We start from the raw sequence: 21,892 nt of genomic DNA, 5'->3' as shown, positions 1-21,892 counted from the left end.
GATTTCTCAAGCCGCTTTCTGCTTTCTCTTGGTCTTTTAAATATCTCCATTTTGCCTTGCTCCACAAATGAACATATGATAGCAACTGAGGTGGAAAGAGGAAAAAGGTAAGATAGGAGCGTTGCTAGCCCGACCAGAGGAGAGTGCTGGTTTGGTTCGTTTGGAGACACATGTAAAGAGAACCTCCAACATGACAGACACAAGGTACAAGATGGATAAATGATATGTGGACGTGAGGACTCACAGCTTCGTGGTGGGAACCGTCACCCACCTAACTGCAGAACAAGGCAGAAAGACATGAAGGCTAGAATGATTCCCCTAAAATAATTAAACGTAAATGACAGTTACATTAAAAAATGGTTTTCCTACAAAAGGGCACTGTTGGTGATTAAATGGGAATTATGTAACCCTGTAAATGTAAGACCCTCCCAATCTGGTGGCTGGAAAAAGAACTAAGGAAGCTGGATAAAAGTAATTTGAATGGGAAAGTGGGAGGCATCAGGCCAAACTGTGCAAGGCCTCGAGTTGCCAATATTCTCTCCTCCCCTACTGCTCCAGCGTGTTGACTCAGGCTCTCTCTCCCTGTTCTGTTCCATTTAGGGTCTCAAGAAACTGAAACAAAAAAAAAGATTTTCATTTAAAAGTGCATTCCTTTGTCACATGGCAACACGTCTGCAAGAGAGGCTGGTAAGCGAGTTCTAGCTGAGCAGCCACTCGCCCTTCTGGAACGCCTATTACTAACAGGAAGATGAGGAAGATGGATGTCTGGGGAGAATTAGTCTGCCCCGGGGGAAGGATTGAGGGTTAATACTCCCTAAATGCAAATTGCTTACCTTCAGCTCCGACCCCACTCCTGACCTAGGCCCACATCATACGAACAGCAAACATGGCTGGTTGTCCTCCACCATCCAGGCTCCCTGTATCCCTTTAATAATAAAACAGGATTTTAATGACAAATAGGTGCTCAAGTTAAGAGTTTTTGCAGCCTCCTTCACATCTAGGCATGGCCTGTTAAAGATAGGTCAGCGGATGTGAGTAGAATGGATGCACACGGAGCGGTGGGCTCAGCTTCTGAATCATGCCTTGGAGGGAAGGTGAGCGCTCAACGAGGCCAAGGCCGGCCCAGCCACTTTGCCGCTTAACGTGGAAACCACGCGTTGAGAATGACAGTATGAAATGAAAGAAAGAACCCAGGTCTCCAAAAGTTTTGACTTCACTGAATCACCAGTCCTGACATTCAAAGGAGAGAAAAATAAACTTTATCTTTTTTGAAGCAACTGAGTTGTGAGGTCTCTATCATAGCAACCTGGAGTCCTTACCCCTCCAGTGCCTCACTATGTCTGTGACCACAGAAGTCGCTGAGTTCCTCACGAGAGGCAGAATGTAATCCTTGACTCCTTTCTTTCCTCACTTCCAATACCAGAAATATCAATTTCTATACATTTTACCTCCTCAACGTTCTTACATCTGTCTTTGCTCTGTGCCTCAACTGAAAAACAGAAATAACAAGATTTAATGAAGAATAGGGTTAAATGAAGAAAGAGATACAAGAAAATACTAGGAAAAAAGTACAGGAGAGTCTAATACTTCAGAACACAATTAAAATCTCCATTGAAGGGGGTAAAGAGCAGAATGACATGTAATAAAACTGGAACAATAACACCAAAGACAAATTTGGGAAGTTATCATTGCAGAGAGAGGAAATGAAAACAAAAATTTTAACTATGATAGGAAAAATAACAATTTTTAAGAACAGCAATAAATACCCAACTAATTATTGTAATGTTTTGAAAAAGTCAGAAATACTAGGACCCAAAAACAAAAACAAAAAAAAAAAAGGAAGCAAGGAAGGAAATTTTTTCTGGATTAAAATAAAATGAGTCCTGCCCCTATGAACCATTCCTAGACACAAAAGGGAAAATCATTTTCATTACGTGGATAAAGAAAAATACTGTAAGATGTAAAAATAGAAAAAGTTTACATAGAAAGAAAAAAATTTCAAGCATGTCTCAGTCTTCATCACATGTATAAATTCCAGAAGAAAATGGAGGCATATCTGTAAGATTTTGAGGGGGAAAAAATAGTAAACCAAAATCCTAAACTTAGTCAACTTTTCTTTCACAAACAAAAGCAACAGAATAAGCTTCTCATGGAAGGATACAGCAAGAATACCACAAAGGTACCCTTGATTAAAATGTCCTGAAGTACACTCTGTAGCTAAAGAAGTTGAAACAAGGTTAAAGAAGTCAAAAGTCAAAATTTAAAGGCACTGGTGTCAGTGTAGGAAACAATTTAACATGGTAAATAACAATAAAATGTATTGCAAATATAATTTTAAAATTTCAATCAAAACAAAAAAGCTTACAAGAAATCTGGACTATTTAGGCCCCTAGGGACTGGAGGAAAGAAATATAAATCTTTTTGAATGAACCAACCCTCAACACAGGCCTCAAAGAATTCACATACAAATACACCCACACTTCCAAGGAATATGGACAGCTTACAGTCAGAACATCATAAAATATACAAGGGAAGAAGGCACCATCAGAGAAAGGCTGCAGTAATAATAGTCAGGAAAATCATACCTGCAAAGATTCAGACATTGGGATTATTAGCCAGCAACATGGAAAAGTATGGTGGATTAAAATATTTAAAGAAATAAAGAAGAGTTTGAAATATGATTAAAGAAAGAGGAACTAAAAAAAGAGCAAGACACTATAAAAACCTCTATCGACTGAATGTCCGCATCCCCTAAAATCTGTATGTTGAAACTTAATCCCCAATGTCATGGTATTTGGAAGGCAGGCTTTTGGGAGATGATTAGTTTATGAAAGTACAGCCCTCATGAATGAGCTTAATACCCTTATTAAAAAGGCCCAGGGAGCTCCCTTGCCTCTTCTGCTGGTGAGGACACAGCAAGGAGAGGCCACCTGTGACCCAGGAGGCAAGCACTCACCAGACACGAACCTGCTGGTGCTTCGATCTTGAACTTCCAGCCTCCAGAACTGTGAGAAGTAAATGTTTTTGTTCAAGCCACCTAGTCTACAGTATTTCTGTTATAGCAGCCCAAATAGACTAAGACAAAAATAAGTAAATTTGAAAAGAACCAAACTGTGCTTCTAGAAACAAAAAATAATGATAAAATCATCAAAATTAAACTAAATGGAAGAGTTGAACTAGAGGAGTAGATACAGATGAAAGTATTAGCAACAGGTTAGGTAGTTATGAAAAATTCATTCAATATATGCCTTACAGAGACAAAAGTATGAAAAGCATAAACAGTACATTAAAAAAGAAGATAAATTAAAAGTCTAACATAAGTCTAATTGGACAAAGAGGATGGGGGAGGGGCGACATCTGAAGAGGTCATGACTAGTGGTTCCCCAGAACAGAGAGGAGAAACCAACACTCACATTCAGGAAATCCAGTGAATTCCAAGCAAGATAAATAATAGGAAACCCATACCCAGATTCATCGTAACGAAATGTCAGAAGACTAAAAACCAGGAGACTTCTTCAAACAGCAGCCAGAGAGAAAAGACAAGTTAGTGCCTAAGGGGTAACAATTTTAACTGACATCCTCACAGCAAAAATGGAAGCCAGAAACAGTGAAATAATATCCTCAATGCGGTGAGAAAATAACTCAATCTAACACAGTGTATCCAGTGAAAAGAGATCTTAAGAGCAAGTGTGCAAGGGCCATTTTCTAACAAAACAAAAATGGAGAACTTGTCACCGTTACAGCATCATTAAATAAAACTTTAAAACAGAATTATTCAATAGAAATATGAGTGATATGTAAATTTAAATAGTCTAATAACTGCATTCTGAAAAGTAAAGAAAACTAAAACTCGTTTTAATAATAGTTTATTTAATCCAATATGTCCAAAAAGTATCATTTCAGCATGTAATCACTAATGAGATATTATTTTTTCTGCTAAGTCCTTGAAACCAGCATCCATTTCACACTGACAGCAAATCTCAGTTCAGACCAGTGGTGGTCCAGCTGCCCAATGCCACCCGAGCAGCGGTTGCCTTGCCGGCCACAGTGCTGAAAGGTCCACTTCCGGTGGAGGGAAAATGACAGCAGGTGAAAGGGCCAAGGTGCGATAAGGGATGAGCAGAACAAGTGATAAATACGTGGGTAAAACAACTGGTCCAAAGAAACACTGACCACAGAAAACAGCGCTGTTTATATTGGTATTCTAAAGCTGAAGTTAGGGGAAGGTTTGATCAGACTCTGTTTAAATAGGTTTGGGCAAGAACACTTCACGAGGGTGTTTGCACACTTCACATGCCGTCGCACTGAGAGGAACACGACATTAGTTAATGATGGGAAGCCTGGATCAAGGTAAAAGAGCTAATGCTCTTATCACAAAGTCCTGTTTTCCCCACTTCCAAAAACCACTCTGTGGGGTGAGAGCTTGGCAGAAGGAGCAAGAACAAAGTCCTGAAGACAGAAGTGTGCCTCTGGTGTGTTTGAGAAACTGTAAGGAGTTAAGATCTTCTGTTGTGTAGCCTTTGGCTGAGCTAATAATATCTGATCATAATCAGTTATCAGTCAACAGTTCTTTTTAAAAATGCATCAGAGCCCCTAAGTTATTTCAATGATTGAAAGCCATCTATTCAGAAGTAATAAATAATCCGTGCAGCAAACACCCATTGGTATTGGACCCAGTTCAAGTTGAAGCTCTTCTTCCACTACCTACCCCCCTCCTCCCCATCTTCTCTGTGCGTTTGCTTCTGTGGGCCCACTTCTATGACTGGCTTCGGCAGACTGTCCTCAGCCACAGATGCCACTTTGCCTGCCTGTGCAGTGAGCTAGAAGTATCTGAGAGTTTGGGTCCCTTTAAGCTCAGTTTGGGTAGCTCTTAGCCAGTGAATGATTTATGAAAGCCCAGCTCCCTTGTCTCAAGTTGGGACAAATTCTGAGCTATCATTTACCCTCCAAAGCTCTCCTGTACAATATACCGGAGGCTAGAACTTTGCCAGAAATTGTACCTTGGCTTGGATTTCAATGATCTGTTTCTCCTACTCCCTTACCCCTTTCTCCTGGGAGCAATTCCCTAATAAATCACTTGCACATAAACCCTCTATTCAGGGTTGTTTTATGGGGAACTTAACACAAGGCAATGCCTACTTGTGAACGCCACAATACATCCAGAATGTATACGACAGATAGAATCTAATTCCATACACTCGTGCAAAACGAAACACGAACAGGAACCTTTGAACTTTCGTTTAAAGTGATTGGGCTCCATTGGTAGAGACAGTAAGTCATCTGTCACGAGCAGTGCACAGTTGATCCACCAGAGGCAGATACCAGTCGGGGCACAACCCTGTACGCGTCCCAGTGTTAGTCACACTCATACACACACTATTAGCATTATTTAAAACTCAGCTGTGCATCGCTTTTCTAGATGAGGAAAACGTCTTCGGCTCTGGAATCCAAGCAAATCGCTCGCCATTTCTCAAGACTGAATGTGGCGCTTATTGTTTCAGAGACAATGGGTCTAGTGTTTGGCCCTCAGACTACATGTTTCAAAAGGAATCTTTGTCTGCTTAACATGAAACAAAAAAAAAAAAATAAGACTCTATATTTGTTGGGAAAAGAGCAATCCAGCAGCCTTCACTCAAAGAAACCAACCCTGACAGTGTAACATTATAATGGTGGAATGGAGCCATAGGTCGCCACTCGGTAATACAAGCCAGAGACTTCTGAGAGGGGCTGAAGAAAAACCAGTTAAGAGAACCAGCCCCCTGACCTTCTTTAACCATTCTTAATCACTGGGAAATGTTTTCACAACTATGTAAATGGTTTTCAAGCACATTTCTACGATAACTTTTTATAAACCAAAATACCTGTCAGTGATATTGTTTAAATGTTTACAAATATAATACATGATGGTCTGAAGTTCAGCAAGTAATGTAGCGAAACTTCACCCTATTGGGCTCTGCTGGTCTATGAGAAATATTTGGGTAATTATATGCTGAGGTTCATCCTTATCCTTTACAGGAAAAAAAAAATATATATATATATATGAACATATATATATACACACATGCATACATATATCAATAATATAAACAAGACCATTAATAAAATACTCCTCTAACCTTATATCTAAAGTGTCACTTTGTGCTGCTGGACTGGGCAAGACACACCTGTCACATGAGACATACAGGCCCGGGAATGCTAAGGGTCCCTAAAGCCAGGTGCAGGAGTACCTCACAGAAGTTCCCTCTCCAGGGCTGCCCAACCTTTTGGCATCTCTGGGCCACACTGGAAGAAGAAGAGTTGTCTTGGGCCACACATTAAATATGCAAACACTAATGAAAACAAACAAAAAAATCTCCTAATGTTTTAAGTAAATTTACAATTTTGTGTTGGGCTGCATTCATAGCCACCCTGGGCCACATGTGGCTCACGGGCTACAGATTGGACACCTCTGTGACAGAATTGGTCTTAAAAGAACCAACTAAGGAAAGAACTAGCTTCAGCGTATTCAGAAGCATCCACCTGCAGGCATACAATTAATGTGTTAATTACAATCATTCATCTCTATTCATCAAGCAAGGTATCGAAGAGTATCAAATGACTCTGGTCTTAGATACTGTGTGGCCTTTAGTGCAATCCATTTCTATAATCCATATTGGTCCTTTCCAAGTCTTTTAGACATATTTTAATATATTTCTTTAGAGAGAAAAAAATCTCTTGAAATGCAATGCTCTGATCACTAAACACATCCAAATACACATAGAAATTCAGCATACAGCAAATTCTATGCTTTTATAATCTTGAGGGGATTTGGTTATAAAAAATGTACATATTAAAATTCACGTAAGAAAAGTCAAATGATAAATAGAAAACTAGAAGAAAATTCACAGCTCAGAGTTCTTACTTTCCTACTATATTTTTAAATAACTTAATGAAAAACTGAGTCCAATAAAAATGGGTAAAAAATATGAAAAGATGGTTCACAAGGAAAAAATGAAGATGGATCCTAAAAGGTGACTAATATCACTCATAAATAAAAGTACTCGGTGAAATTACAGAGAAATATAATTTTACCAATGAAATCATGATAAAGAACAATGAATGGTGTTGCTGAAGAACTTGTATAATAATATAAAGATAATGTTATTCAGTATATACGTATATAGAGAGAAAATATCTAGAGAGAGTGTACAAGGTCTGTCTGGAAAAAGTCCAGCCATTGTTAATACAATGAGAATGGTTTGCACAGCATCGATGTAACCTGGCAGCCAAGGAGAGTGGACTGGAATGCTCATGCATGAACAATGACGACTTCACTGTACTAGTCAGTGGAGGGGGGGGGCGATGGTAGATGCCATTGAGTGAGCACGTGTACTGTGTGGCCATCTCATTCAAAATGACTGAGCAAGTAGAACAACGAATCTGCATCAAATTTTGCATGAAGCTTGAACATTTCTCCACAGAAACTATTTGGATGATTCAAAAGGCCACAGCTATGGGCAACTGGTGATTGGCAGCTTTATCACGACAACACGCCCACTCATGCAGAGTTTTTTGGTGAAACATCAAATCATCCAGCTGACTCAGCCCCCTTATAGCCCAGATTTGGCACCCTGTGACTTCTGTCTTCTCCAAAACTAAAATCACCTTTGAAAAGGAAAGAGATTTCAGACTATCCATGACAATTGGGAGAACTGTGTGAGGTCCCAAGGTACCTACTTTGAAGGGGACTGAGACATCATTGTCCTGTGTACAATGTTTCTTGTACCTTGTATCTTCTTCAATAAATGTCTCTATTTTTCATGTTACATGGCTGGATACCTTCTATACATCCTCTAGAGGGCAATTTGACAATGCAAAAATTATAAAGGCCTTTGATCCATCAAACCCTTCTGTAATCCTAAAAATACATCCCACACATGTGAACAGATTATATCTACATCCATATCTAGATTCATATCCACCTATCTACCTACTCTCAAGAGAAAAGTACTTAAGAATGCAGCGGAAGCTAGAAGCTGCCTTCAGGAAGAGCAATGAATAGTCTCATAAGAGAGAAACTATTTCGTTTATACCCATTTATATTCATTTGCACTTACTGGATTTTGAGACCTATCATCTTTTCAAAATATTTGTAATATAAATCTTTAAAAGCACCGTATTCTAAACATGAACATGAGACACAGAGAAAACATAGACTCAATTTCTGTTGATTAGAATTTAAATAGATTCACTTAATTGACCTAAACTCATTCACAAGACTTTGAATAAAACCCTCTGGAGTGTAGCATATAATATAACTAACTCAAATGGATTCTAGGTTTTGGGCAGTAGATCTGCTTTTCCTCTGACACCGTAGTGCCAGAACTGTGCCTCCCCCTTTGCAGTATTTTCTTTGTCTTTGTGAGGCTTTTCCTGGGTCACATGGGAACACACAATGCTGCCCAGTTGGAGCTTTTACTGTTTCTGTGACATCATTTCTGGTCGTGAGTGGATGCAAAAGGGAGCACACTGGATTCCACTGGATTCTTTGCCCACTTAACGACTGCACATTAGTACCTCATTTGATCCCTACAAAGTCATTACGATGAAAGTATTCTTATCTGCATCAGTCCGAGACTCTGAGAATTCAAATAAGCTGCCCGAGAGAGCTCTGGGACCAGCGGCCTGCTGGGCTGGGATGCAAATCCAAGTATATCTGGTTCCTCAGTGGCGGGTGGACATCGGGTGAACAAGAATTGCAAATAACTAGCTGTGCATAGAAACTACATAAACAAATGTGTATGTTTTAATAAATCCTTTCGAAGGAAAACTAATCCTAAAATATTTGTGAATTGATATTTTAACTATAGTGAGTATAACTGATTTGTAACTGTATTAAGGGTAGATGGAGGAAAGACAGACTTAGATCTGATTCTATTAACACAAAAAAATCAAACCAACTTAAGAATCTTTTCAGGTTCAGCTTGAACAACATTGAAAACAGTTTAAATGCTCACACAACTACCCTAGCTTTACCAATGAGAAAACTCAAATCAACTGAATATTTTTTTTAACTGTGCAATGGAATACCATGGTCGTGGTAAAATAACTGTGGCTTATTTTATCCCAAATGTGCACATTGAATTCTCTGTGGAATGAATTTGAGTTGTTAGGTTTACTTTTCAGTGTCTAGTTGAAAAGGAAAAAGGACTAAACGTTACAGCAGGCACGAAACTGGAGAGAGAGCAGGAAGGACTTAGAACATATGTTCTTTCTCGGTCCCCGAAGAAAGGCTGCTCCAGCAAGACCAGGTCAGAGGGCTGGGTGCTGCTGGGCAGGTCACACGGCTCATCTGGAGGGAACTTGTTTTGTGAAGAAACAGATGATTTCTTGCCGTGAGATTGTCATTCCTGTAACTTTTTACCAGCAGTTAACTCCACTTCAAAATGACAAGCAAAGAAAAGAACAATCTGAATAAAACTGCAAATGAATGGCGTTCCCCCTGCCTCCCTGGGAATATTATGAGCATCTCACAAAGGGGAGCGTATCCTGTTTCTTTCTCCGGTTGCTACAACTGTGGTTTGTATATTGGCTGTATCACTAATGTGAATTTATAACCCAAAAAGCCAAAAGAAAAAAAAAAATCAGAACTCCTTCACAAATATGCATATTTCCCCCAGCTTTCAACACACACTGTTTTAAGTAAAATTATTTTTTCTCCACTGGAAGCAAACCCACACTTCTTTTGCATATCCTACTGTTAGACCAGAAGGTGAAATACTGACATAAATGAAAAGAATTGCAAGTTCAGCATTAATATAAACCAGGCAAAAGCATTTGGGACGTTTATAACTCAACAGTGCCCCCTAGTGCAACTATAAAAATTAGCATGAGCCCAAGATCCAAAATAAATCAGGCTGGAACAGTAAATTAGAAAACATTAATGAATTTTTTTTAAAAGCTATCAAGGAACTTGTATTTTTGGGTGAGCTTATTTACTTTAAAGATATACATATATGACTTGCAGCTAATAACAGGACATTAAGAAAGATCAGATTCAGGTGGAAGGATATGATTCAAGATGTGGAGAATGCAAAATACAAATAGGCCACTTGAAAGAGAGGTAAGAAGTGGGGGGTGGAGAAAGAGGAGCAGGGACAGAAGGACAACTAGACTTTAGCTGCCCACACAGCAAATCAGCTAGAAGGCATACTAGCTAGAAGGGTAATGATAATATGGCATTTTGCTCTGAGCCAACACCCAGCTTTGCTAGTTTCCTCATAAGAGAAATCAAATTACCAACATTCTTCTTGCCCACCTGCTAGCCCTGGTGACCTCTGGCCACCGGCGCTCTTCCCTCTTCTATGCAATTATTGGTGCTTTTTTCCACCAATGCCCCTGAAGTTGGAAATTAGTTCCCTCTGTTTGAAGGATCACCACTCTTTTCAGAAATGTCTGCTCTCTGAGGGTTTACAACAGTTTTTGAACATAAAACAAATAAATAAATAATGCAATGAAACCTGGCCAAGAAGGCACTCGGCTGAGCCAAAGGCATTTAGCTAGCAACCCTAGAATGGCACGCTCAGGAGAATTCCACCTTGCTGGACCCAAGGGACGTCCCAGGTCGAAGCACCCATCATGCATTTCTACTCTCTCTTCGTTCTCGCCCTGTTTCACCACTAAGTCATGTGGAGTGTGCATCCCCTCTATTGTCCTCAACATTCTCCTCACTTGGGGGGCAGAGGGGACCTTGGCTGGCGTTCTAGCTCAAGATCCGCAAAATGTTATGCAAGTTAAGCTTCGTCGTGACTCCTCTATGGAACGTGAACAGAGCTTAAATTCCTTGAGAAACCTCGGCCTGATAGAATACGGAAAACTCTCATAGTTAGAACCAGTTGTAAGTTCATGTCAAAACCCCACAGTATATGTATATGTTCATTGTATATAATTCTCCTTAAATTGACTATTTAGCAGATTATGTTTTCAATGGGTTCAAACTGAAGACTCCCTACATATACTGCTTCCAAAATCTATTTTGGTAAGGTCAACCATATTTTACTTACTATCACGTTTAACAGTCTATATGACCAAATGGGGGGCGGGACAGGTAAGCAGACCCACCTGTCATGTGGAATTAATTCTTACTTGTGTACTCGGTATCATAAACCACGAGGCACAATATTGAAAGATCTTTAGCAGTTTTCAAAAGGCAAATTTCTTATTAAAAGAGTCTGTGTGTTTTCAGTAAATCGGCTTATTAAACACTGCTGTGTCAGGACTGTCTTTAGTAAAAGCAACACCACTGAGAATTAACACTTTCTTTTTGTTCCACTAAAGGAAACAGATGTGGCAACTCTAAACAAAGAAAGGACAGAGCTGATTAAAAAAAGTAGTGACTGTCATCCAAATGGGATGGAAAGCAACAAGGCAAGGCTGAGTAATAGAACCGCAGGACCAGTAGACAAAATGCTCCTGGACCAAAAGACAAAACGACATTTCTCACGAAAGGAGAGCAGCGTGCAATGCGAGATACCCAGAGCTGTATTAAATTATCACATGGCCACCTGGAGGGCCATACTTCTTCAATTGGGGAAAAGTTATGTGAAAAGGCAAAAAATTATACATGAAACATTTACATTATTTTTGTGTGCCCTGCTCCTGGAAGAGCGCCCTGGAGTCGATAAACCCTCCTCACCCTTGAATCCCGCTCTTCCCGCCCTGACCAGGCCCTCTCGGGATCCAGCCCGACATTCATCCCGGCCTGTGCGGGAACGCGGCAGCTAAGTCCTGCAGCTCCTTTGAGGTCGTGTTCCTTTGCTTTCTCTCCCTTCCTGGTATGCAAGAGAAAGGTTGTATACGATGCTAAGGAGTACCTCTGGCTTTCACATTTAGCTGGTAATTTCCTAGTACTCTTTCTTAACTTTTCATTATCTTTTGCTAAGTGTCAACTGAGTTTAGCAATAGACATTCAACTTTATTATTCTTACAATAGTGGCTTTTTCTCTTATTTGCATTAATGCTTGACACACTGCACTGGCTAAAGCACTCCCAGTTACGCAACAGTGGATGTTTCAACAATTAAACCGCTAATGATTGCCAGGGGCTTTCTGTGCTACACCTACTTCTTTGGCAGCCAGGTAATGCGTGATGCATGCACCTCCATAATCCTATCCCAGCAAGTGCTTTTCATTTGGGTGTTTTAGGACCGTCCACAGTCTCATGGATGGGTGCCCCAGCCAGCCACCTCTGAGGTGGAGATTAGTGTGTAATCAAGTTTATTCAGAAGCGCTCTGAGAATCAATACCTGGGTAAGAGAAGGAAAGCTAAGGGAGCAAGATTTGGCGTAAGCTGAGCAGTGATACAATATCAAGAGAAGCCTTACCTGGTTCTCTGAGGAGGACCAAAAATTGGATTAGAACCATCCTAAATTGGAGCAGGACGACTGAACTTTTATACTCTCCTGCTGATCAGTCCTTGGGCGTGACCACCTGGGAAGAGGGCACAACCTTGGCGAGGCAGCTGTATTCAGTAAGACGAGCCCTGATGGCACCTGAGAGCTGAGAACTGACCGTTGGCGGCAGTCCCTGCAGCTGAGAGTCCTTCTTTCCTGAAGGGGGTTCTGATGGGCATAGCACAGCATCCACGGCAAAAACTGAGATCTAAGCAGGGCCCTGTGGGCCCTCGTCTCAATAAGTATACACTTTTCAACTAAAAGCAGCAATCTGAAACAAACAAACAAACAAAAACCCTCAAATATCAATGTGAGAAATAATGGAGAAAAAGAAAAGGAAGGACTGTATAAGTTTTTTTAAAAATCATCTTGTTAAAGGGAAGAATGTCCTGGTAGACTGGATCCTTATTCTAACTGTCCTCTGCCTTTCCTTAGTAGTAAGACTATTCACCCACACTCTGTGTTATATACTTTTGCAATGCCCTCTTGATGTCTTGCAGTGTATTTTCTCACCCCTCGACTCTGTGCCAGGACGCGTAACTCGTTAGCAGCAACAAAGCAACCAGACACTTGAAATGGACTTTCACAGCCAAGCTTACTCTCCCGCGGCACTGGCATCTCCATTGGAAGAGCATGCCCCAGCTAATCTGCTGTTCCCAGGAGACGGTGAAAGGCACGTGCAACAGAGCCGCCCAGCCTCTACAGCCTGAAGCTACTCTGGTCACCCACAGAGCTGCAATGAGGAGCCCAGCTGGGGTGCCGAGCCCAGCCTATACCCACTGAACTTCCGCCATTCCACAGGTGAGCGGATGGTGGGAGATTGCTATTGAGTTTGAGTTTAGTCTGGGGATAGTTTGTTATTTTTAAAAAATCATTACAGCAATAGCCTGCTGATATACATGTAGATATTAATTGATAGACATTGTTAGAAAATGTAAGCTTAAATATGTGTATGGTATTATTTCTTGTACAATATTAGCAAGAAAAAATGGAGAAATAATTCAATCAAGAATAGAATGGGGGTGGGGAGATAAGTAAAATAAAAAAGCAAAAATAAGCAAACAAATAAATAAAGGGTAGAAACAAGCCTAAATAAAACATAAATAACAATAAATATAAATGAGTAAAATTCATATTAGAGGACAGACTCACAGATGGGGAGTAAAATTAAACATTAAGCTGTTTAATAGAGACAGACAGGCTTAAAATAACAAGGCCATGTTGAAATAAGAGATGAGAAGAAACATCAAGAAAATGCTTAAAGGAAATCAAACTGTAGCAATATTAATGTCAAATTCAATATAAGATTAAAATTATTAGAGGAAACCAAGAGGATTAAATATATTAATAATTGTGAAAGCACATTTTGATACATCAAGAAGATGCAATAAAAAAAGAAGGCACAATAGCATCAATTTTTATAGACTTACTAACTTCAAAATATAAAAACCATTCAATAAAACTAAAGAAAGTGTTAATAGGCAATCATAGTAGGAGACTTCCTCACCTCCTTTTCAGAAATAAACACACAAGAACATAAAATATACGTAAGGATGGAAATGACTTGTATAAAATATTTAACAAACTATCTAATCTACATATCTGTAACAAGTTATACATTTTTGTAGCCCATTCGGGATGCTATAACAAAGTGTCATAGACTGGGTGGCTCATTAAAAGAACAGAAACTTATTTCTCACCATTTGGAGGCTAGACACACAAGATCAGAGCATCGGCAGTTTGGGTGCCTAGCAAGGGACCTCGTCCTGGTTCCACTTCATGAACAGCCGTCTCCTCAGCGCCTCGCACAAGCCAGAATGAAAGGCCTCCACCCTTCTCGGCATCCTCTAAAGGCATTCATCCTCTTCATAGAGCGTCTGCCCCCTGACCTAATCACCTGCCGAGGGAGGGCCCACCTCCTGAGACTATCACGTAGGCGGGCAGGTTTTTGTTTTGTTTTGTTTTCATTGGGGTATAATGAACATATTAGTTTCAGGTATACAACATAATCATTTGATATTTGTGTATATTACAAAATGATCATCACAGTTAGTCTAGTTAAACATCCATTACCTCATTTTGGGTTTTTTTTCCCACCACTCCCACCCACCCCAGCCATCTCCACTACCCACCCTCAATCCTACCCCCCCACCCTGCCTTTGCCTTTGTCCATGTGTCCTTTATACATGTTCCTTGATGGTCCCTCTCCCTCCACCCCGCCCCCGTTATCCCCCCCACAGGCAGGCAGGTTTAAACACATGAGTTTAGAGAGACACAAATACTCCATCTGCAGCATCTATGAACATATATGATTAACATATATGATTATGTTTAGAGAAACTAACTCTGGGGGCAGGACTGGGATAGGGTGTGGATGTGTTCAAAGAAGAATTCTGCTAATGCATTTTGCTTTAATGCTGTTACAAAAACATATTTGTCCATTGTGCAATTTAAAAACACAATAGAAGATAAAATGATTTTTCAAGAATAATGTAGTTGGGAAATACTTGCATAAAATATGACACAGCCCCGAATTATCAATGTCTCTCTTACACTGGAATTCTTTCTCCAGATGTAAATTCTATTTGGTGCTAACTTTTGCCTTGTGGCTGAAAGACAACAAATACTAGATGGAAATTAAAAAGAATTTTGATGAGCTACTTAAGTTCTCTCTGAAACACAACTAGGTGTAGGCATTCTGATAACAGAAGCAGCCTCCTGTTGACCAGGAATGCTCAGAATAATTGCTGAAGTAAGTAGTCTATTCCTTAAGCACTCAGACATTGCAGAAGCAGCTCTGACCCATGCCGACTAGCATGGGACTAGCCCTTACTTTGTTCTGGGCACGATGCCACTATTAACACAATGTTAAGGAGACTTTCTGCCCTTAAGATAGGTCAAGAGGATGAGAAATAGGGAAATGTACTGATGAATCTGCAGGTCCTCCTGACCAGGAAAATGGAAGATGAGGAACAAGTCACACTGGGAAGGAACTCCTTTGCTCAGGGAGCAGTAATATAACATGCACGCCCGCCTAGTCCTTCTCTCACTCCAGATGCTCCACTGCCCCTTGGAGAAGATCCCCCCACTTCCCTTTGGGAAAAAGCAGCTACTTTTTAGCTCTCCAAATAGCACAAGGGCACACCTTTGTTGACAAAATAGAATTAGCCAAGACAGTCGTAATGCATTTCTTCCTCTGCAGCACCTCAGGACTTCATTAAGACACTATCACCACCACACAAAGGGCAAGTCACAGACTAGTTCTCACTGTCCAGGGGGAGCTGGTCTCACCCGGCTTCATTACGGTTTAGAACCCCAGGGGCGCCGCTGCCCTGGAATGCACACAGGTTAAATAAGGCACCAGGGTACTCAGTCCCCTGGGGAAGCAATAGGTTAGAAAGAAGCTTGGGAAAATCCAACTGAGATTCATTAGGAAGAGAACTTTTCTTCTCAGAAGTTTCCTAAGGGGAAATCAAAGTGCCTTCAAAGTGAAATGATCTCTACTCATGAGTACCAGTGAAATAGTGAGAGGTGGGAGTGGCTTGAAGTCCTCACAAGAGGGTCCAAGGAATTGTATTACCCTCACGTTTAAGAAATTTACTCTATATACTGCAAATACAGTGCAGTCTTACACTCTGTATGATGCCACAGTGACGGATACAGCTTCTGTACGTTTGTCCAAACCCGTGGATTACACAACAGCAAGAGTGAACCAGGATGCGAACTATGGATTTGGGTGACTGTGGTGTGTCGATGTTGGTTCATCGGTTGTAATAAATATCCCACTCTATGGGGATGTTGATAACGGTGGATGTGGTGGGGCAGGAACAGGGGTTATATGGGAAATTTCTGCCCCTTCCCCTCAATTTTGCTGTGAACATAAAACTACTCTAAAAAAAAGTGTTAGTGAATAAAGGGAGAGAGCCACAGTGCACATCTTGAAGAACTTCCCATTTAATCAAGGGCCTAAGTAGAAACCATGAAGTAAAATAAATTAAAATAGGCAAAATACGTGGATAGACATTGCTTAATCTTCATTTTCTTATAACAATTTTGTGGTTTTTAGTGTACAAGTCTGGAAACTCTTAACTCAAATTTGTTCCCAAGTGATTTTATTCTTTCTGATGTAATGTACATGAAGTTGTTTTCTTAGTTTCTTATTTAAATTAACTGCTCTTATATAAAAAATATCACTGGTTTTTGCATATTGATGTTGTGTTGTGAAACTCTGCTGAACTTGTTTATTAGTTCTAATAGCTGGCTATTTTTGTCAAGTGTTTAGGGTTTTCTATGCTCAGGATCATGTCATCTACAAACCAAGGTAACTGACTTCTTCCTGTCCAATTTGGAAACACACAAACTACCAAACCCGAGTCCAGAAGGAATAGAAAATGAGAACAGCTTTTAACTAAGAAGAATACTGAATTCATAATCTCATGTCAAAGAAAAGCCCAGGGCCAATAACTTTACTGGTGAATTCTGCTAAACGTTTACAGAAGAATTAACACCAGTCTTCTCATACTCTTTCAAAAAACAGAAGAGAAGGAAATACTTCCTAAGTGATGCTGAGGCCAGCATTTCCCTTATACCAAAGCCAGACAAAGAAATCGCTTGAAGATCTGTTATCATTATGATGTATGATAATATAAAAGCATTATTTGTAATGTGAAGGATTGTTCTGCCTTAAGTTTTTAGATGTTTTCATGCGTGTCTTTCCCATTAGATGTTGGGCTCATTGACAAAAATTCATGTTTTGCTCATGGCTCATTTTGATACACGACACCCCAAAAAGTACCTCACACTCATTAGATATTGGGGAAGTATCTCCTGAATCAATTCATTAATGAACAAAGGTATCAGTATTTTTGAAATCTCTTGAAAAGAAAACTACAGGCCAATACCCCAATTCCTATTTGTGAAACAGAACCAGAGAATCCAGGAAGAAGCCGAGGCAATCTGGTGTGCTGCTGACTCCGCCAAGTGAAAACAGGCGGTTTGTTGTTTTAACATTGTTGCAATAAGAAAAAAGCAGTCCCTCTCTGTGCTAGTAATAAGACCATGACTAGGAAAGTTCTGCAATTAAAACCACCTTAAAAGGAAGTATATTTAATTCATTCTCATTCCCCAAAACCTGCCAACCTTCTGCATCTACCAATTTGAATCACTCCTTAAGTCTTCCAAGCCTTTGATGACGGCTTTACTTTCTACAATTCCCCCAGGAATGCCTTTCAATGTTTTAATTTGGTAGGAAAGGGAAGTTCCAAGGACTTCAGCTTGGACACTCCTACTATAATGTCCTTAATCCATAATTCATAGAGACGATGTGGGAATGTGGCTGTTGCTGGTGATATCTACTCCAAATATTACTTGCAGACTGAGGCAATGACCATGGGACACTTTCAGAGTCTCCAGGAAGTGAACTTGGAAGTGAATCTGAATCACTTGAGATGCATAATCAGACTCATTGACATATATGTGGGGGGGGCTCCGCCCGCAGGGCCCCCCCAGCCGCCGGCCAGCCACCATGCATGAGAATAAGTCTACCAAGACACGATCTTCTTGGGGAGGAAAGGTGGCCGATCTCTCAAAGGAGAAGGACCAAGAGCCTTTTCCTCAATGGGCTTTTATTGGGTTCAATTTGCAAAGGAATACTGGTAAAGCTCATCAATGATTGTCAGGCAGTAAAGATCAAAGAATAGATAACAAACAAAGAACTCTGAGGGCTTATTCTGAGTCAGGGTCAGTTAGCTAAAGGGCTACAAGACTTTGGGAAACAAACTCATTTCAGGCTTGGTCCCTTATCATTTAAATTGAGGGTATTAGCAAAGCAGGTTTCACAGGATTTTATGCATTCTTTCTTAGGCCTGATGCCCTGGGGAACCTGCCCTTTCCAGCACAGGACTGCACCGCCCTCTGTCATTGTTTCAGGCTTAAGTCAGGCAGGGAAAATAAGGCAGCCAAAAGTTTAGGAGACTTCTTGCAGACAGAATGAGGACTCAGGCTATATCAAAGCAGAGGGGCAAGGGTCCATCACCCCCTTTTTCTGTAGCCCCCCGAGTCCTTCCCTGTGGGCCTCTTAGTGACCATGCCTGTCTTAGCTCGTCCCTCCCTTGAGGAATCTTACCCGTCATTGGCTAACTGGTCAGGCTCAGGGCCAAGCAGGGTGAAGTAAAAGAGCACCCCTGCCAGGGAGGTAAGCTTTGTCTCCTTAGTTGCTTATGGTCCCAAGGTCTCTCACTCAGCCTTAGCCATGGGGGTTTACAGCTTCTGAAACCAGGCAGGGAGTACCAACACATATATAGTCACTGTCGTTCTGGGTCTTTAGGAATTGGAGTAAGTTCCACATGAATGTCCAGGAATCCGGAAGTTCTGAGCATTTCCACTTCTCAGTACGATGACTTTGAGGTCAAGGTGTGGCAGGAAAAATAATGGCCCCAAATGTGTCCACACCCTAATCCACAAAGCCTATGAGTATGTTGTATTAGATTACATGGCCATGGGGATTCAGGTTGCAAATGAAATTAAGGTTGCTAATCAGCTGACCTTAAAGTACAGAGATTGTCTGTCTTGGCCCAGTGGAATCCCAGGGGTCTGTACAAGTGGAAGAAGGGGACAGAAGAGACTTAGAGAAAGAGATGGGACGACAGAAGCAGGGTCAGAGTGACGTGATATGAGGAAGACTTGATTCACTTCTGCTGGCTCTGGAGTTGGAAGAAGGGGTCATGAATTAGTTTGCTCAGGCTAGCATTACGCAGGGCCACAGACAGGGTGGCTAAAATGACAAACTTCCTTCTCACAGCTCTGGAGGCTGAAGTAAGTCTCTGCCCTGGGTACCACATGGTAAGAGGATAGGGAGGCATAAAAAGCAATAGAGACTGCTCCAGTGCTCTCAGAACCACAGTTCCTCCAGTCAGGAAGAAAGGGTCTCTTTCCTCATAACTTTAGGCACCTGCCCAGCCTCCACGCATTGTCTGGGCAGCAGGGGTGGGAGGTGGGGTGGGAGTCAGGTGATAATAGAAAATGGTCAGGGAATTTACTTCACTCCATCAGATGCACAGGGGCCCTGTTTCTCTCTTTTCAGACCACAAGAGAGCTTCTCTTGCAGCTTCACTGGTCTCTCTTCTATCGGAACCTAGTGTGTAGTTTTGGGTTCCAGGCTGCCCTTGAGTCCCGGCCAAGAGATATGAGAGGGGGGAAGAAAAAGCCCCAGAAAATCACCAAGAGTTTGTTCATACCTTGTGTTCTAGTGCCCTTCCCGGGTCCCCCTGCTGCCCTGTATTGTTCCGAATCAGACAGCTGCTCTCTGCATTCTGTCTAGACGTTTTAACTGCGTTCAGTGGGAGAAACAGGATGCTGTGCTTACCGCACCTGGAGCACAGCTGCAGTCTGTCCGCTAGCTTCTGCTCCCTCCCTACTTTGGGGGTTGCTTCTTTTCAACAGCCCTTTGTTGGCTCTTCCTATTTTATGGATTTAAATATTAGTGCTCCTGTAGTTTCATCTTAGGCAATTTTCTCACTCCATGCTCTTTCCCTAGTTAATGTCAGTCATGTTCATTACTTAAATTATTACATATATGCGATTATGTCACAAGTTTATATCTCCAGGTTGATCTTTCTGATTGATTCCAAACTAGCAATCCAACTGATTCCTTACTATCTCTACTTATCTCAAAATCATGATCATTTCAGTATGTCTACAACACAACTCATGAGTCACCCTCCAACTCCCAGATGTGGTCCTTTCCAGGTACTCCCTGTGTCAGTTAATGACACTGTCGGCTTCCTTTGGCACCTAGAAGTCACCTTTGACATCTTCGTCGCTCTCGCCACCAGGATGGTCAAGGACCTAACTGAATAGCCCTCAAAAGTTAGTTGCTTGCATGTTTTTATTCAGCAGATGGGCAGTGAGCGCGTGGGCCTTCATGGAAGCACACACTGGGTGTCTTCTCTGTGGCAGACCTCGGGCTAAGCCATGGGAAGATAATGGCAAAGAAAATTGATGCAGTCCTTGCGGCAATGAACCCACAGACTAGAGAGAGACATTAAACAAGTAAACCCTCAGATCGCCATCCAATTACAAATTGTGATATATGCTCTTAATAAAGGACCCGGCAAGACCCGGCAAGCACATCGTTGTTACGGAACTAAAATAAGTTTTGTGTTCCTAGACCAAAAAAGGCAAATGGTGTGTAATACGGTTATGAAAGTCCCTGCATGTTATCTTAAGGACTTGGGCTTTGGGGCAATACAAAGCCCCTAAGGGATTTTAAGCAGGGAAATGACATGATCAGAATTTCCAAAAGCTGAAATCTGGTCATGTTATCATTTATTCAGGAAGCGGCTCTGTCACGGGCGGTTTTATCTTCTGTGTCACATGCATTCTTCTTTCTAACAATACGTGAAAAGCATCCCTTACCTGAGATGATAAGAGTAATGCTTGTCATCAGCACTGGCTGAGATGCAAGCTAATCCAAATGGAGGAATATACCATTTACAAATAAGTAACTTTAGTATTGCCTGGAGTGTATAAAATACATTTTTTATTAAATCATTTTTATTGTTATTCTATTACAGTTGTCCCAACTTTCCCCCTTTGCCCTCCTCCCCCCATCCCACCCCCACCCCCCACCCCCCGCTCCCACAGTCAATTCCCACACTGTTGTCCATGTCCATGGGTCATTCATACAAGTTCTTTGTCTAAAACACATTTATATGTGCTTGCTCTTTTTCACAGCAACTTTATGGAACATAAACGCTGTAACTACTGTAACTCCTGTGCTGCTGCTGGGGAGGTATCTACCCAGGCTCCACGGCTGGGTCACTTCTAATCTGTGCCCCATTCAGGGCCCCATTCTGGCCCCCATCCTATTCTGAAACAATCCGCGCAGTTCCTTGTGTCCAAGCTGACATACTAACCACAGAGTGTGTTCAGACCCTCCAAGTTCTCATAGTTCATTCTCTGAAGTCAAGATTTCAGTCACATCCATAACGCTGGTCATTCCCGTTTATATTTGGTACTGCACATATTATAGCTAAGTCCAGGGGGCACATAATTAGTTCTACTCTAATGAAAGCCTACTATAAAATGTCACTTGAAAATGACTCTGAAATTGTCAGGAAATGAAATGTGGTCTTTGGGTTGCAATGGCTGAGGGATCTAAGTAGAAAAAGAATTACTTCTAGCTGCTTTGAAAGCTTCCTGGTCAGCTCTCCCCTGCTACCCCAAAACTCAGGGATTATTTCTTTCCTTTCTTTCTTTTTTTAAGATTTTATTTATTTAATTTTAGAGAGAGGGGAAGAGAGGGAGAAAGAGAGGGAGAGAAACATCATTGTGTGGTTGCCTTTCATGTGCCCTGTGCTGGGGACCTGGCCCCCAACCCAGGCATGTGCTTTGACAGGGAATGAACTGGCGACCCCTTTTTTGGTTTGTGGGAAGATACCCAACCCACTGAGCCACACCAGT

Source organism: Desmodus rotundus, chromosome 1 (assembly GCF_022682495.2).
Source record: "Desmodus rotundus isolate HL8 chromosome 1, HLdesRot8A.1, whole genome shotgun sequence".
In the NCBI taxonomy this organism is placed as follows: domain Eukaryota; kingdom Metazoa; phylum Chordata; class Mammalia; order Chiroptera; family Phyllostomidae; genus Desmodus; species Desmodus rotundus.
Note: the sequence above shows the minus strand (reverse complement) of the source record.